Here is a 12,341-nt window from a genome sequence, read left to right as displayed (position 1 = left end):
TTAGTACATAGTAAAGGCATAGACACTGGTTGTTTAGAATATAGTTCACCTTTCCTAGGAGACAAAGTCTTGTAGAGGCAATGTCACAGAAAATCTCTCACAGGAGAGGTAATACATAAGAAAAGTCTTGAAGATCCTTAAATGTGGAAAGGAAAAAGGAAAAAAGTACTAAAGTACAGGATCATAAAGTCCCATGTAGTGGGGCTCTGGATAGTTCAATAGTACTAGATCACAGAACAGACCAAAAAGAAGGAATGACTGAAGATTATATGAAGCTCAGTTTTTACGTGTGTTTGCTTATTTGGGGTTTTAAAACCCATCATTTTGGTTTTAAAAATGAATTGGATTAAGCGAAGATTTCTCAACGTCAGCATTTTTTACCTTTGGGGCCAAATAATTCTTCTTGTGAGGACATGGGGCTGTCCTGTGTGCTAGAGGATATTCCTCAACATCCCTGGCCTTTACTCATTAGACACAAGTAACACACCTCCCCCTATTTGTGACAACAAGAAATGTCTCCAGACATTGACAAATATCCCCCCTGGGGAAGGTAAAACAACTCAGTTGAGAACTACTTGGTTAAGTTACCCAAATTATTGGTTTCCCAAGTCATATAAAGAAAATGATAATTAAAAGGACCAGGTATCTCTTCCATTTTCTAGTCATCTCATATTTTTGCCCACTCATCAAAATTATGTTAATATTTGAATCAGGGATCACTGGAACCATAATTTTCTTATCTCTGAATAAAACTTACCTTATATTTTGTCTCTCCCATAATTATCACTACATAATTAAACTTTTCTCTATTTATGCCTTTTTTCTCCTTTTTATTTCTACCATTTTATTTCTATTCCTTTTCCTTTTTCTTCCTATGGCAAAGTTTACTTAACATTACTACAGTACCTTATAGTGTTCAGAGTTCTTTCACAAAGAGTTAGTCATGGTCAGTTGTTGTGAAGGAAGGAAGTTTGGAAGTTTATTATTCACTAAACCTGGAAATGAGAAAAAAATAAAGAAGGTAATGTCATAGTAGCTAAAGAAATACCCTATACTGGGAAACTGAAAGGAGGAAGGAGAGGAGCCTTATTAATAGACACACTCCTTTTTTCTCTCTCTTTCTTTCGAGAAGCTTGTTAAGCCAGCAGAAATAGAATGATTCATTTTTATACATACTTGATATTCTGTAGATGTCTGTAATTATGTTAGCAGTGAAAATATAATGGAATGCATTGGAACACTGCTAAGGCCTCCCAGGCTCAATATGCTACAAATCATTTAACAAAACATAAATGCAGAGCAGTAATACAGCCAGGTCACCAGGTAAATAGGTTTCATCCCTATTGTCTCAAATTTTTTGACACATTTCAACCTAAGAACATTAGTATCCTTTCATCTAAAAATTGTTAGAAATGTTTTATTTCAAGAAGAGACAAAGACCTTTTTGCCTTTCAAATACCTTATTTAGACATTGAGTAGTTAATGTTTTATTTAGAATGATTAATCATTCTGCAAGATTTATAAAATACTTATGAGAGGAAAAAAAGACCTTTAAGTTGGAAAATTCCTCTCAAAGGAATTCTAAATGTCGCAAAGAAAATACTGGGCCAATTTATTTTTTTTAATTCTCTCTGCATCATAGTGTATAACTCACATCTGGGTTGCCACAGAGAGGCCATGACTGTTTACGGATCATCATTATCAGAGACAGAAAAATATAACTGTAGTGAAGTGGGGCCCAGGGTAAATGAAATCTCAAGCAGATCTCCCTGAAGGAAACCCTTGAATCTGGCCTCCCATCCAAGCCAAAGAAATGGAGCCAGACCATGAAAGCATTTTTGTGTGGATGCATAGCTCCCTCCTGCAGAGGACTGCCTGTAAGAACAGTGACTTCGTAGTTAGTGCTTTCCCATCATTTTTGTCCCCTTCTAGTCTGTTTCTGGAACAATTTTACAAGGTTAGACAAGATAAATGTTTTTCTGTTAACCTCCTTGTGAGCTGTAAAAAGTATATTACAATCCTTTCACTGAAATCAAGGATTTATGGCTTCCTACTAGTAGTTTAGGTTTATGTTCTGAGCCTCAAGGCAAGATTTTAGAAACAGCTTCACTGCCCCCACAGCCTGTTCTTTCTACATATCCTCCTACTGGCCTTACTGAAAATCCAGTCCTGCCTAACAGAAAGTACTTCCAATTCTAGTGCCTGGGGAAAACATGGCCAGACTGGGAGGGTGCGGGAGACCTCTGTGGGAAGACCTAGATGAGTTAGAAGCAGGCAGGAAAGAAGAGGGATTGGGGGAGAATGTGAAAGAATTCAAAAGCATTGTGTCAAACAGCTAAGCATCCTGTCCAGTTGTTCTAAAGGTCCTTCTTTCTTCCTCCAGACATCCAAGAAGAAATATTGCATTAATTTGTTGCCTTTTCATTTGAGCAAAAGCTCTAGAGCTCAGCTGCCACAGACAATAAGATAAATCAATGTCAAGAATTCTGCCAGCAAAAAGGCACTGGTATAGAGGTGTTAGGAACGAGAATAAGGCATAACAGCCATGCTGCCTATGGAGAATCCACCACCTTTGATGGGTCCCCAAAATTGAATAGGCAGCTCTATTACTCTTATATCTATGGTTTGCATAATGGTATGATCCTGATAATCCCTCTGTCTGTTAAGTACAAGCTAAACAAGGTTTTTCTCTCAGTAAATATGTTTCCTGGTAAGAAACGAAACAAAATCTTCTCAACGATCTTTCCATAATGTATCAAGAATCCAAAGAAAACTCTTCATTGACTCAGCACCCAATCCAATCAGAGTAAAGGAATGGGCATCATCATTTCTTCTCCTTATGCGGAGAATCTCAGAACTTTTTAAAGAATATCGGTATTCCCTGGGAAAATGAAGTGTTAACAGAAAGTGCTTAACAAATTTGTGATGGAATTTTATTTGCATTTATGGCTTATGATAGATTTTATTTTTAATCTGGTGTTTATCATTTCTCCTAGAAGTATAATTTTATCCTATTTGTCAAACACCAGATGTTTAAAAACAAGTTATTTCTACCAATAATATGTTTTTAAAAATTGTATCTCATTGCAGTTCTAATTTGCTTTTTTGCAGTATTAGCAGTGAGATTGTGATTTTTAAAATATGTTTAAGAGCCATTTCTATTTCTTTTCCTCTCTGGTCATATTCCTTATGCATTTCATTGTTTGGGTTTTTCTTTTTCCTTTTGTCTTGAATTGGAAGAAGTGATTATATCATATAGCAAGAAAGTTAACTATTTGTCTGTCTTATAAGTCTGAAAGATTTTTGTTCTCCTATTTATTTGTTTTGATTTTTTATGGTACATTTGCCATACACAATTTGTTTATAGTGATATGCAATTGAATTGCATATATTCTAATTGATAAACTGGATTTATCAATCCTTTATTTTATAGTTTCCAGCTATTACACCATGCTCATAAATACTTTCCCATATTCCAGTAATTTATTTTAGTATTTTATAATTTTTCAAAAATTTAAATCTTGTATATATTTGCAATCTGTTTTGGAGTGAGCAGCAACTTTTGAGGAAATCCTAATTTATATTTTTCTACATAACTACTCATTATGGCAAATCCTTCTTTTCTTCACCAATATGAAAAGTCAGTTTTACCGTTTACAACAATTGCAGTGTGGTTATTCAGTTAGGTTTCATGTTTTATGCTCCAATATTCTACTCATGTGTTTGACAAACTTTTCTGAATACTTACTATGTTCCAGGCACTGTTTTTCTGTTTAAGGTACTAGAGATACAGCAATATAAAAATATTTTTTGAAAAAAAAAATAATAGTAATTAAGAAGAATAAGGAGGAGGAAGGGAAAGAGAAAAGGTAAAAGAAACAAGCCCTCTTGCTCTGCTGGGTTTAACATTCTAGTGGATAGAGATGATAAAATAAATAAGTAAAAATACATTAGATGGTGATAATTGCTACGAATGCAGAAAGCGGGGAGAGGGTGTTGGAGGTGTGGACATTTTAATGTGTTGGTTGGCAAAGATTTCATTGACAAAGGAGCAAACACCTGAAAGAGGTGAGAGAGTAAGTTACTGGATCTCTTGAAGAAGAAAATGAGCAGGAAGTGATTGTATGTTTAAGGGGTTGTAAGGAAAATAATGCAGCTGGAGTACACTGAGGAAAGGAATGTAAAAAGGAAAGACTTGAGAGGGACAGAAGAATTTAGAAGGTGCTGGGTCATGCAGTAAAATGTGATATTTTTGGAGAGTTTTGAGCAAACAAGTTATATGTTTTATGCATTGAAAGCATTAATATGATAAGCATGTTAAGAATAATTACACAGGATTAAATTGCAGAAATTGGGCAACCAGCTAGAAGATTAACAATAATAGTAGCTTAGATCTTGGTAGGGATGAAGGTAGTAAGAAGTGGCAATAAAATTATGGATATATTTTGAAGGTAAAACCAATAGGATTGGTATTCTAGTGAATGCTGGGTGCAATAAAAAGATAATTGTGAAAGATACACAATTTTTGATCAAATAATTTAACAAATGGAATTGTTATTAAGTAGAATGGGAATACTATGGAAGAAGCAGGTTTAAAGAAATATCAGAATTGCTAAAAAATCCTTGTATATCTCACATCTGCACAACACATGGGCAAATTAAAATGTTACAAGCTACAGCTAATTAGGATCGTTCACAAACATTCCAGTCTTCTTTCCAGGCATCTGGTAGTATTAGTCTTCCCTAATCAATTTGAAGTTACGCATGGCCAAGTGAGTAGCTATAGCCAATGAAAGTTAGTTACATGGAACATCCATCAACTGAAGCCTCCATCAACCTGAATCTCTGAACAACTATGTGAACAAAGCTCTTCTTTTGTCCTGTGTTAGACATGTAACCATAACAAGAAATAATTTTTTGAGTTAATCCATTTGAATTGTAATAAATTTTGTTGGATTAAACCACTTAAATTTTAGAGATGTTTGTTAGTACAACATATTCTTGTAAGCTCTACCTGCAATATACAGAATAATGAACACATTCTGATTGGTATAGAAATCGGAACCCAATGTGAGATGTAGTCATAATGCATAATATAAAGCTATTAATACACAGAATTGCTTAGCAATCAAGTGGTAAGTAGCAAGGAAGCTAGAAGGATTATAATCAATAGTCCTTTTGGTAAAACTGCTTCCTATAGTGGCTTGGAAGGAAGACGAAGTATCTAAAAGGCCTGCAGCTTTCATAAAAGAGATCAGAAAATAATGTTAGCTTTGTGAGCTGTGCTGATTGCTGTTGGCTTCATTTGATAAGGTATTATGAAGAAGAGATGAGTTCAGAAAAGAATTGGTTAACTTCAGCCACTTTCTTTTATAGAAATAAAAATTGAATAGCAAAAATACACATATACATACAAAGCTGCAAGAGGCTACTATTTTTCCTTTTTCAACTTGTCAAGAAAAGCTTGAGAACGTCTTAAAATGACAAGGCCAATTATAACTCAATGAGGATAAAATAAAGAGTATAGCTTTCAAACCCATTCTTACAAGCTCTAGCTAGATTAAGAAGGCAAGATGAGCAAGTGCAACTAAAGGCCTAATGCTTACTTATTCCTTTCCATTGAAAAAATGGTTTAGAAGAAAGGAAAAAAAAAAAAAAACCAACCTGGTAGGTTCCTAATTAACAGAGGGTGGAGACAGAGGGGAAATACAATAAATCTAATTAGTATGTCTAAAACCAAACTATATGTGGTTGTTGGCATACAACATTGAATGTAATCTAATGCATATGATGCTATGTGTTAATACAGTTACACTACCAAAGGAACCACATACCTAAACTGAAAAAGGTCAGCGTCTTAAAATAATTTTAAGTCTCCAACCTTCCACAGTTAGGAAGCAGACTGATAAAACTGCTCAGCACTCAATGGCAGACAACTTTTCCAGTGTCTACTTTAGATTACATCAAAGGGTAACGGAAAAGGAAGAATATTCTAAGCAGCAGAGCCAGGAACCACGGGGAGTAGTGAACGGGAAGCCCTCCCAAATGGCAGAATTGGGGTCTCATTAAATAACATTTTTCACTGTCAGTGTAGGCCTGACTGGATTTCAGAATTGCTATGCAGTGCTTTGTGTCTCATACTCTTTCCCCTTACTTAATGAGGATGTTGTTGTTGTTATCCTATCCCTCTCCCACCATTGTATAATGGGTGTATAAGAGATAGACAATTTTCAATTGCACTTACAGGTCTGCAGACTAAGAGGAGCCATGCCCAGATGTGATAAAAAGATTGTGGAGCACCATTCAGAGATCCTGGACTCGACAATGAATGCAGTCACTGGATGGAACTTTTGGGTAAGGGGGAACCAAATATTTGGGGACCAGAAAGGTCAGCCTTTGGCAGTCATTAGGGCTATTCACAAGTGTTCCCATTCTCCTTCCTAACACATGAAAGTGTTACACTTCACTCTTTTTGAGGGTAGGCTTAGAAATATTGCACACATTGACCAATAAAGAGTGACTTATGTCACTTCCAGGTAGAAGCTTTAGGAAAGTGACATTCCTCATGTTCTCTTTTCCTCTTTCTGTAATTATGCAGGTATATGACAAAATGGATCCTCCATTGTTTTGGGTTCTTGACTGACTATAATGAGCAGAGCTGTCCAACTAATCCGTGTTGGACTTATAAAACAAGCAAGAAATAAACACTGTGTTAAGTCACTGAGATGTTGTAATTGCAACTGCAACACAACCTATCCTATCGTGACTAAAGCAATGTTATTTTTGAGTGGAGTTTCTTTCAGAAGCCCAGAATTGACTGCTAGGGCCAAATACTGGACATAAAGTGACAACAACTACCAGGCGTATATCCTGAAGCAAATCACAAATAACTAGAACAACACACAGTCTTAAGACATGAGCAGACTTGCCACCCAGGAAGGCTGGCTGCTGACTGAGGCAACACTAGATAATTCTGTAAACAGTTGGAAGAGCTGAAGCTGCAACCAGATCTCTCATGCCAAAAACTGTGGAATAGGAGGCCCCCATAGGGCCCTCTGAAAATACACACCTGCCTCTACTCAGAGCCAGCACAGCAAAGCTAACAGCAAGTCAGTGTTAGTCAAAGAAAGAGTGATGATTGACAGTAGTAGTCAGTGACAATGGTGATATATTCTCCATCTTCTGCTCCCTGTTCCATTCACAGGAAGCGCTATATAGCATAAGAAGAGAGAAAAGAGAGAAGAGTTATCCTGAGGGATTCCAGTCCCAGCCTCACTCCACACAAGTAAAAGAAGAAAAAAAGAGGAGATCATGATCACTCCCCATTTCAGATCTACTGGGGAAAAAGGAGGGGCTAATGTTTCAATCAGACAGGAAATTACAGTCTTAAAATGGACTCACTTTAAATAATCTAAAGTGACCCATATCTGTCCAAGATGTCTAAGATGTTAATCTGTCCAAGACGTTGTTAAGTTATAAGAAAAAGAGATTCATCTGAGTATGGTTGCAGTAAGTGACTGGAGAAAAATAGAATGGTTTCATATTCACTTCCCACTGAGTTTAGACTGTCGGAGAAACCAGTCACAGCTGTGACCCTGTTGGAAAACTGTTGTGCAAAGATGAATGTGGATGCTGAAAAAGATGAATGTGAGAAAACAGATGTAACAGAACTAGGTTTGAAAGCATGTACAGAATGATTTGAATCTCCTAAGAAAATATAGAACAATATTCAAAAATTTGAGAAAGGAAAAAAAAAGATGAGTGCAGTTTTGTTGCCCAAGAGATATATTTCTCTCTCATTACTAGAAAAATACCAAAAATGGAGGAGCATGGAAATTGATTTTTGATGTTCTTATCTCAGACCCTGAATTTCTCAGAAGAAAATCTCTCGCTAAATAAAAGGAACACACAGGAATGCTGTACTCCTTTTGATGAAAAAAGCAAATTATCAATAATTGAATTCATTTTCCAAGAATGATACTCCCAGCCTAAGAGACATATGAACTGTGGCTGGGAAGTATTACCAAATACTTTAGCAATGGGGGGCAGTCAATGGGCTGTCTTAGGACCAAATCTTGGTGATCTTCATGCTATCAAAGCCATTACTACTTTAGTGACTTTGAATGAATGTCTCAAGTAATCAAACAGGCTCCTGGATGTGGTTGAACACCAGAGAGCAGGGTATGTCAGCCTTTTGGATAAACACCAGGAGGCTGGTTGAAAAGATGTCTGAATATATAGACTATAACAATAGATTGATCTGGAGGGCTCTGGCTAGGGTACCTGCTATAGATAGAATGCTTGTGTCATGAGGGAAGAAATTTCATGAATGAGATTAGTGCCCTTATAAGGGGCTGAAGAGAACAGAGTTCTTTTTGTCATATGAGGACACAGCATGGGAGATAAATTGCCTGGTCCCACAAGAAAATAGTCTCTCATCCTGTTAGGAAAGAAGAAAATCTTGAAATTCTCCCTGGTGATGGACACTTGGTAGAAGAGGGCTTGTCTGTGATCTGACAGCACCAGCCTCTCCGGAGTACAGGAAGGGCCTGTAGTGCTCACAGCCTGGATCCCTCTATCCAAGAAACCCATGTAGAAATGCAAAGGGTGTTATAAAACAAGAGAGAGATTTTCTTAGCCAAGTTTTTTATTCCTAGGCTGTTGAAGAAGTGAGCAACATATTATGAATTCTGATTGGAAGATCAGCCCAAACTGTTTTTCAAAATTAAATCCTATGCAGCTTTCTTTAAGGCAAAGATAGCTTCTCAGTGCCTGATGAAGCCATAGATGGCTTGAGCAGTCTACTATAGGAAAGTGAAGAGCTCAGAGGGTCCTTGGTCAAGTTTTCTGACCAGGTAAATTTCTGGAATTCTGTCAAGGCCATTGAAAGAATAGAACTTTTTCAGAAAAGCAAAACTAAGGTTGAATTTCCCACCAGTAGAGTATGGAGGATAAAAGCCTGTGAAGTTGGAGTAACACAAAATATTAAAATGTGACATTTCTCCCATCTGCGTTTCATGGAGCAAATTCACATTTAAATGTATATATTACATAAATATATCTCTAATCAAAGACTACTCTTTGATACAAAAATATTTCTGTAATATTTGGAAAATGTGGATTTAAAAAGACAAAAATCTCTGCACAGTCTTGCCACTAAAACTTTTGGCTATTAATGACTACTTCATATATCACCTCAACTGAAAAAGACATTCTAATGGATCAGATAACATTAAATACCTCTTGAAATAAAAAGTATTAGAGTTGCTTTAGGTTTAAAATATTTGCACTTATTGCTCCAAATTTTATAATTTAAATGCCATCTATATATTCTGATGACTCCTAGCCTCACCCCTGAGCTCAGTACATCCAGTTGCCTGCTTGATATCTCCACTTAATGTCCACAAGTCAAACTTTATATGCACAAATCTCCTGCCCACTTGAATTCTTCACCTTAACTAATGAGACTTCCATTACTCAGTGGGTCAAGCAAGCAGGAATTTTAGGAATCACTTGATGCTGCCTGATCACTCATGCTTCATAAAAAGCCTATCCAAGTACTGTTGGCTGTGGGCACAAGATAAATTTCAGTTTCATCCACTTTTCCCCAGTTCACTGCCTCACCTTAGTCCCTACCTACTTTGCCGCTCCTCTGGACCATGGCATGGGCCTCCTAATTTGCTTCTCTTCTTCCTCATCTGCTGCTTTCTAACATCATCCAGTATGCTCCTACCACATAATGTTTTATTTTGGTTCCTCTGGGTTTTCACTTTATTTACTATCTTCTAATAATACTTTTCATACCTGTTATCCTCTGCCTAACTCATACTTTGAATTACAGAAATATCACATGCCCAGAGAGATCCCAACAGACTCCTAATCTAGACCAGATTCCCTTCATGTTACATTCCCTGAAAAAGCCTAGTGCATTCCCTTCACAGTATTTATCAAAGTTTATCCATTTACTCAAGTTATTTTTCCCATTATGTCCTAACTTCTGTGTTATTTACTTCAGCATGGTGTTAGCAAAGTGCTCAATAAATATTTATTGCATAAATGAGATGATGCTGCTCCTCCTAGAGATCACACTGGAATAATGCCGCAAGGGAATTTAGAAACCGTCTATTTCAACCCCTTCATTTTAGGGGTGTGGAAACCAGCAGCTATCAAGTGCCTTTCTCAAGGCTACGCAAATGGCCAAGTCGCAAAACCAGAATTTCTGATTTTTAGCCTTTGCATCTCCTCCAATGCCACTTAAGAGTAACGAATTTCAAACCTTAATTTAACACTCATTCACTTTTTTTCCAGTCATTAATTGAGTGCCTACCATATAGACACTGAGACCACAATGAAGAAGATAACCACTGACCCTGTGGAACTTTTAGCTAATGGAAATCAATTCCTGAGTCTTCATGTAATATTGGATGCTCAGCATTATTTATCAGGATTCATTAATTGATATTTCATAGGAATTTAAGAATGTTTACTCAAGGAAAAGCTCATTATTCTGATTGAATTCAAGAAAATATTTCTTATGAGAAAGAAATATTTTCTAGAAATGAGTCTAGTGATATGAAACTACATGAAACTAACAGTATCTTATTAAGACCAATAGCCAAGTTCATTTTTAATGTCCTTATCCTACAAATCAACAAAACTTCTCAGTGAAAAGAGGAATATTGATCAATCACTTGAATGTTTCACTAAATCCAAATCTTTTGTATCACAATGAAAAAGTATTTAATGTTTGGATGGTTTAATTTATCTTTATCTCTATGGGCTTTTTCTGTCATTTAAGCCACTAACATTTTTTAGTTTAGTTTTTTGGTTTTGGGTGTTTTCTTTCTCTTTTTTTTGGAAAAGTCATTGTGTTCTCTCTTGGTCTTCTGCTTTCAACTATCAGGTTGCCAATTCAATTACTCACAAACCCCTCTGAAAAATATTTTGAAATTTACTTTTTGTTTATATAACATCTTATTTTCTGACATTTGTCTTTCCTTTAAGGAAAAAATATTTTATAGACTTTGCAACATGACTCTTTTGCAAGGAAATATTACTAAAATTATAACTACTGTAAGATTTTTTAACTTTTTTAAATTATAAAAAGGCAATATACTGTATTCTGAAAAATTCCAATTTTAATGACTGCTAATTCCATTGAACAGCAAAATATTTGTGCATTAGATGAATTTAGACAGGAATAAAGAGTGTGTGTTCTGTTCTATGAACATTATATATTACATATATAGTAACACTAATTACATATCTAAAGACTTTAACTAGGCAGGGTTACATCTACAAATACCTAACAAACTAAGATATTTATTTATTTAAAAAAAAAAAAAACTTTTTGAACTGAATCCAAAAAGCTGAAGTGCATGATACTAGAAATAGGTAGCATTGGTGGATAGTGGGGATAGAGTAATGAGGTAGATTTTTCAACAACAACAATAAAAATGTTAACTAGATAGGAAGATTTACCTGTTTTTAAATAGAGAAAAAGAAGCATGGACATTTAAAGTTGGGCAGGGGGCATAAAACGCTCTATTCCATTTTGTCACGCAGGACTCAGTTGGCCTACTTTAGCACATGCATTGCAGAATCCCCATGTGGGAAACTCATGGTGAACTGCTTATTTAACATTTTTGGTGATATAATCCCTAAAAGTAGAAAGAAGCACAAAGATTCTTGGGTGTGCTGCTACTGGTGTCACAGCATCAAAAGGAATTAAGGAGGAAAACCAGCTGCTAGAATTTGAATTAGAAGAAGAAACCACTGCAGATTGTTTATGGAAGCACAGATGGCTAAAGGGAAAACAGCGTTCTCAGAGCCAGCTTGCCAGGAGAAACACTGGCAGGACACAGTTGCACTCTGTTAACATTCCCCTCCAATTTGGAAGAGTCCTAATTTCACTGCTGGACAATGATATTTGACACTTTTCATATATGACTTGTATACAGAGTACAAGAATAAAAGTTTAAACTGCAAAACATCTGGAGAGAGAAAAAAGCAGCTCTCCTAGCAGGAGGTCAGGGCACACAATGACCTTTTGGAGCCCTCTAAAGAATTACAGAAGCTTAGGAATGGCCAAACATGGAAGGGACCGCCAAGCATGACAAACACATAATTTAAAAAGCATGGTCAGATTCAGGGTTATAAAAAAATAAAATCATAGAAAAGGAATCCACTTGTAGACAATTTATGATAATCATCTATCAAAAATGAGATTAAGAGTTCACATTGCAATTTAAATGAATATAAAAAACAGTCTAGGAACAATTTGAACAAGTTTATATAATTGTTCATACAGAGGCACACAACTGAATACACAGTGTAGTTTA

General features: G+C 35.9%; 1 long non-coding RNA gene across 2 annotated transcripts in view; it reads right to left on the bottom strand.

Moving 5' to 3' along the window:
- LOC103883795 overlaps window positions 1–12,341 on the bottom strand; it is a 100,867-nt gene that overhangs the window by 69,638 nt on the left and 18,888 nt on the right. For both annotated transcript variants that reach the window (XR_001901905.3, XR_001901903.3), the window contains exon 4: window positions 907–995. This is a non-coding gene — a long non-coding RNA (uncharacterized LOC103883795). The remainder of the gene's footprint in view (window positions 1–906; window positions 996–12,341) is intronic.

Source organism: Papio anubis, chromosome 6 (genome assembly GCF_008728515.1).
Source record: "Papio anubis isolate 15944 chromosome 6, Panubis1.0, whole genome shotgun sequence".
Lineage (NCBI taxonomy): Eukaryota > Metazoa > Chordata > Mammalia > Primates > Cercopithecidae > Papio > Papio anubis.
Note: the sequence above shows the minus strand (reverse complement) of the source record. Positions and strands in the feature narration are given on the sequence as shown.